General features: G+C 35.5%; 1 pseudogene; it reads left to right on the top strand.

Moving 5' to 3' along the window:
* The window catches only part of LOC108708340, a 100,536-nt pseudogene extending 95,110 nt beyond the window's left edge, over nucleotides 1–5,426 (top strand).
* The last annotated feature ends 574 nt before the right edge of the window (nucleotides 5,427–6,000 follow it).

Genomic DNA, 6,000 nt, shown 5'->3' on the forward strand with positions numbered 1-6,000 from the left:
TTTTTATTTATATTTCCAAGATCCTAATTTGAATACAAAACTATTTTCATATTTAGTGGGCTTCATTTATGTAAACACTTTTGTTAGTGTGCAAAATCTTTTTTATGTTTTTACTACGCTTGCTGCCATTTTGGAAAAGGTTGCTTCTGGTAAATTTAAGATTTTTCTACCAGTTGGTATATTGAATTTAAGCTCCACAGCTAAAAATATTAAAGAAAACTTTCATTGGTTACATCATTATTGAATTAATTTGCTAATGCATTACACATAGCTGTAAAATGACTGGCTGTACTGAATAAATATGTACTCTTTAATTGAGTGTCTTAAAAAGCCGGAAATTCTGTAGCTACTTGGATCCAAAGAACTGTGTAGTTTGCATTACAGCATTTTTAAGATGGACCTCGTTTGCTATTAAAATATTTCACTATTTTCAGTGAACAGTGTCTTTTGAATACCTGTTACTATACCTCGTCTGGTACAGGTATGTCTCTGGCTATTTTGATATGTAATGAAACAACTGGAGGGCTATTAATAGGAAAGCAAAAAAAAAAAGGTAGGTTGTTTAGTAATAACCATTGATACAAAAGGGGAATGGCTAGAGAAATATATTCTCCTCTACAGAAAAAGTGTATATTTCCTATTTAATTAAATAGCTGTTTCAATTTCTGTCTCCACTCTTTTGTTGCTGTACAAGGCAGAAATTCTTGATGGCTGTTTCCTAAATATAGGTCCCATGCTGTTTATGGTGAGTTCCAAACCATACCAAAGGAAAAATCATGTTTGGCCAAGTCATCTCCTCTTCCTTGCACTGATGGACAACGAGGAGCAGACACAGTCAGCAGATATTGTCCAAGCTGCTCCTTTACAGAGATTATTTTAGTTTGGGTTCCTTTAAGGAACTCTGGTGTAAGGTGAGGCAACCTAGTCATTTGGGTAGATTACTCTGAGTAGGAAACCACAAGTTCGTCATTGTGTGGGTCTAGTGTAACTTACTGGTTTGTCTATAGGTAAGTGGCGGCTGAATGGAACATGCACAGAGTTTCCAGTTATTTATTCTTTTGGACCAAGCTTAACCTTTCAACAGTTCAGCTCTGATGATGTTGATTGAATTTACATTCATTTATATTCTTTATATAAGAAAATAAAATGTCATATACTACACTTCCTGTAACATGCCTTTTAAAATCGGCACTTTGATCTTAATAATGATTTGATAACTTTTTATAATCCATTTTTTTCCTGATTTTCTTAAATTCAACCATTTAATTATGTTTTTTACTCAAAATATCTGTTAAACATTAACAAATGAGTAATTTAGCAGAAGATTTGTGTATGTTCATAAATAGCCAGGAAGCAAAGATAGAAGTGATCCCAAGCTTTCTTTTTCATTAAAATGAGTTTCTCTTCTAATCCATTTTTTTATATGTTAGAATTACTTGGTAGTGTTCACTGCAGGGATTGCTCATCCCACTATCTTTTCCTTTCCTAGATATAATACCTGTGAAATTTTAAATATCCGTTTAATGTAATACTTCTTTAGCCATATAGAATAAACTTTTGTATAGCAAGCAGTACTAAGCAAAAATGGCCCTAACGATTCTGGCACAGTTTTTGATATCTTTCTCTACACACTATGAGCAAGTTTAAGGGGGTTGTTCTGCTGCTGCTAAACCATGTGTTTCCCGTTACTGAACTCTTTGGTTTACCAGACCCACGCTGAAATTGGGCCATACCCCTTATAATCCCCATTAAATAATCCAGTTTGGCCTTCCATGGCAGAGAATTTTGCTGTTCACTCTGTTTAGAAGCTTTTCTACCACATACAGCAGATTTTTCTTTCCAATATCTATAATTGTTGTAAGCTGTATTAGTCCTACTTTTTCGACTTGACTTGTATGCGTGTGTTTATAAATTAATATACACACATGAGAAATATAATTTTAATTTGTGTCCTCTTTACAGGTTTAATCACATTTTAAATTTCATGGTGATTTTATCAGTACAGAACAATGGATTCTTGACTTTTTATGTCTGGCATAGTAAGGCTGCTGTAGGAACTAAAGGTTGTTCACTTGGCTAAAATGATTTTAAATTAAGGAGACGTAGGCATTCCAGTAAAGGAATTTCACCTTTCATTGTGAAAGTCACAGCCACTCTGCTGATGAGATTCTGTTCCATTATTTCTGGCATGCTTTGCACAATGGTTCTAATGGAAAGAGCCAAGATGCTGCCAACCCTTCTTAACATTTGGAAGCAGGTATCAATGTGTATTATTGGTGACCTTTGATATTTATGTTGTAGCAAAGTAAGCACGTTGTCTATATCTTTGGCCACAATGCTCTTCTTGTGTAAAGTCTGAATTTATCAGAGTACTAATCCTTACTTTGTTTTCAAAATGAAATTCAATTTGGCATTTCTGGATTAGGTTTAAACCCTTTTCTTATAAGAGTCTGGAAGAATAACAATTACTGCTTTCATTTGCTATGTAGTCTGGTATGTTGTAAATGATTGTTTACCTTGCTTGGGTGTATTTACTGTATCTATTTTTTTTCCACATTTTTTTTATTTTAATACACACATACTTTATTACACATAACTTATTTGTTTAGATTTCTTTGTATGTGTATATTACTTGGGTTGTTACCAACATCTGGTGTAAATTTCATGTCAATAGCACCATTAGAAAACTGTTGACGTGTTTAATACTGCTGTGTATATATGTATAGACAGTGTGTGTGTGTGTGTGTGTTTGTGTGTGTGTGTGTATATATATATATATATATATATATATATATATATATATATATATCAACAAAAAACCACACTCACAGGATTTGATTTAGTGCAAACAAAGTGGTTTTATTCCACTTTGTTTGCACTAAATCAAGTCCTGTGAGTGCGTTTTTTTGTTGTTATTTGTATTATTATATAACCAGCACCCAGGCAGTGATTGCTCCAGTTTGCTTGTTATATAAATATATATATATATATATATATATATATATATATATATATATATATATATATATATATATATATATATATATATATATATATACACACACACAAAGAGTTGAAATAAGCGGTGTGTAGATATGTTATATTTCTACTTTCTGTATTTATCTACTAATCTGTATTGTATTGACTTCTCTACAAATTTCAGGCAATTATATATGTTGAAATCTGCATATATGTTTGATGGCATTTTGATGTTGGTTTGGTGTTTAGTAGGAGTAGGAAGAAGAGGCATGTGACTAGGGCGCAACCAGGGCCGCCATCAGGGGGGGACAGGGGGGAGAGTTGTAGGGGGCCCCGCGGGTAAGGGGGGCCCGGCCATGCCAAATTTACTTGATTAGCAAGGCCCCCCATCTTTCTGAGAGCTGCTGACTTCGGGAAGGCATGGACGTTTAAGGGACACTGGCCACCAATTTAGGCCACCAATTTTTTTTCTCATGTGGGGTCATAGCCACCAATATTTTTAATGGGGGGGGCACTGGCCACAAATGTTTTTTTATGGGGGGCCCTGACCACCAATATCTTTTTATTTTTTATTAACATGTGGGAATCCGAGCCACCAATATTTTTTTTTGTTTTTTTTACTGTGTGGTGGGGGGCGGACCTGTGGGGTGGCGAGGGCGGACCTGTAGGTGGTCGCAGCCCAGGGGGCCCAAGAATTTTGTCCTACTGGGCCCTGCGATTTCTGATGGCGGTCCTGGGCGCAACAGTGGGGGCTATGGACCATAGGTACATCCCTGTCCTGCCTAGTCCCTACCCTATTCCCAGGACTGTGATTGGCTTTTACCTGTGCATACTGGGGATGGTGTAGAATATCCTATACTCTGGAAGCAGTGATGAGTGTATGGGAGTGCATGGCAATTTCTGTTTCTGGCTAAATATCTTGGCAGCAGCATTGGAGGGAAGATGGGACCACCAGGAAGCAGTGCTGGATATTGAAGGAAATGAGTGGGCCATGGGGTACAGGTACTACTTGGCCTATGTGAAGAGTTAGTCACTGTTGGTTTAATCAGGTTTCATAATGTAAGAACAATATATAATATAGTTCATAAACTTATTATATGTACAGTCAGTGTGACGTCAGTCGGGCTGCATTTTGGCTGCAAATAATGGCCAGGTGTTCTAGGTAAAATGCATTCACTTACTGTAACCTTGACGGTCTTGATGAAAGCTTTTTAAATATACAGTTATTCATTTTCTTATTCATGTTGTGTTTTCTTCATCTCTGGTAAAGCTTAAGCCAGTGTCACACTGCATTTTGTCTTCCGACATACAGTATACATACCAGCAGTGCACATACAGGGTGGATTACATAACAAAAAAGCATATTTTTACGTTTCACAGAGAAGCCAGTCCATTTATCAATAGCATTTGCTTCCTGTAGTGGAGGTATTTGTGCTGATTATTCTACTAGATGATCAGTGCTCATACCCTGCATCATGCAAAAAATGCCCAGATTCCCCCTTAATTCCCGGGATACTCCATGTTGCCCTCCTATTTTTTAATATATATAATAATAATGTAGTTTGATGTTAGTTTTGTTTTTTTGGTAGGGGGAAAAGATATGGTATATTTTATTTATGCAGAAAAAAATAAAGCTAAAGAGAGTATGACTTGTGCTCATTTTCCATTTTTCTTCCTTGTAGTTCAAGATTAATGGCGAATGGTGGACTTGGATTGATTATGAAAGGTTTCAGGAGCTTATTCAGACATTCAACGAGACCAAGGGTTCCCAAAGATTTACTACTATGGACTATGTTGCAAAAACTCCAGAATGGGCGCTATTTGGTTCCAGGGAGAGGGGCTTCGATCCTTTAGACAAACAGTTCCAAAGAAAGAGTAAAACAAAGGACATTTCTGGGTGTTAAATGGGAAAATAAAGCTGCTCCTTTTGCCATAATGTCAATTCTGAATACTTGCGGGTGATGTATTAAATATGACTAGTTCTAGTTATTTTAACCCATAGCAACCAGTTGGGTACCTAGCACATTCTAGATACTGATTAGCTGATATGGGTACTAGATGTGGTGCAAATGTGATTATTACACTACCCACTTAGCATTTTGGTGCCATGGTATGTAAAATTAAGAACTTGAAAGAAACCATTGGTCTAGGCAAAAGAGCAGAAACAAAATATAAAAATGGTTTAATTGTTGAGTCTGTTGTACTAGTAATCTTCTTTCTGTTATCTGGTGTTTTTTCTAACATATTGCTGTATTATATTAGTAAAGGCAAAAGCAACTACCAACAGCCTGAAATCTGGAATGGGGTTCAGTGACTTTTAGTTCAACAACATCTAAAAACCTGTGGGTTAGGATTTGAGAACCAAATGTTCTTGCCTGAAATTTGCTAATCTGCAGAATTTTAAACGTATATGTTTTAATGCACATATAAAGATCAACACTTAGGGGGTTATTTATCAAAGTCCGAATTTATCTCAACATGTTCTGCCAAAAACTCAGATTATATGCGCACAGGTTTTTTCCACTTATTTATTAGATTTTCGCGAACATGTGGTGTGTGAAAAAAAAAATCTGAACTTGGATGTTTTTTTCGCATTTTTCACCCGAAAACTCCGATTTTGTATGCTTTTTTCCCTGAAAACTCTGAAATCCCATTGATTTATATGCAACCTTGATAGGTCTGAGATGCTGGATTTTCTGATTCAGACTTTTCCATCCTCGAGGTATAAATAAATTCCGAAAAATTTGTGATTTTTTAAAAGTCCGAATTTATACTAAAAAAACACACATTTTCGGGATTTTTGCAATCGGAGTTTAGTAAATAACCCCCATAATGTATTTGCCTTAAAAAACAAAAATGGAGGACTATAGATTTTTGTCATTTTGAGTTTTTAAAAAAGAGGCAAAAATGTCTGCATAAACTTGTGTACTACATTCTTTCCATTATTTTGGTAAAATGTATACTTTTCCGACCCCATATCATTAAATTCCTATGCTTTATTTTTCTTGATGAAATCTCTGT

Source organism: Xenopus laevis, chromosome 2L (assembly GCF_017654675.1).
Source record: "Xenopus laevis strain J_2021 chromosome 2L, Xenopus_laevis_v10.1, whole genome shotgun sequence".
NCBI lineage: Eukaryota > Metazoa > Chordata > Amphibia > Anura > Pipidae > Xenopus > Xenopus laevis.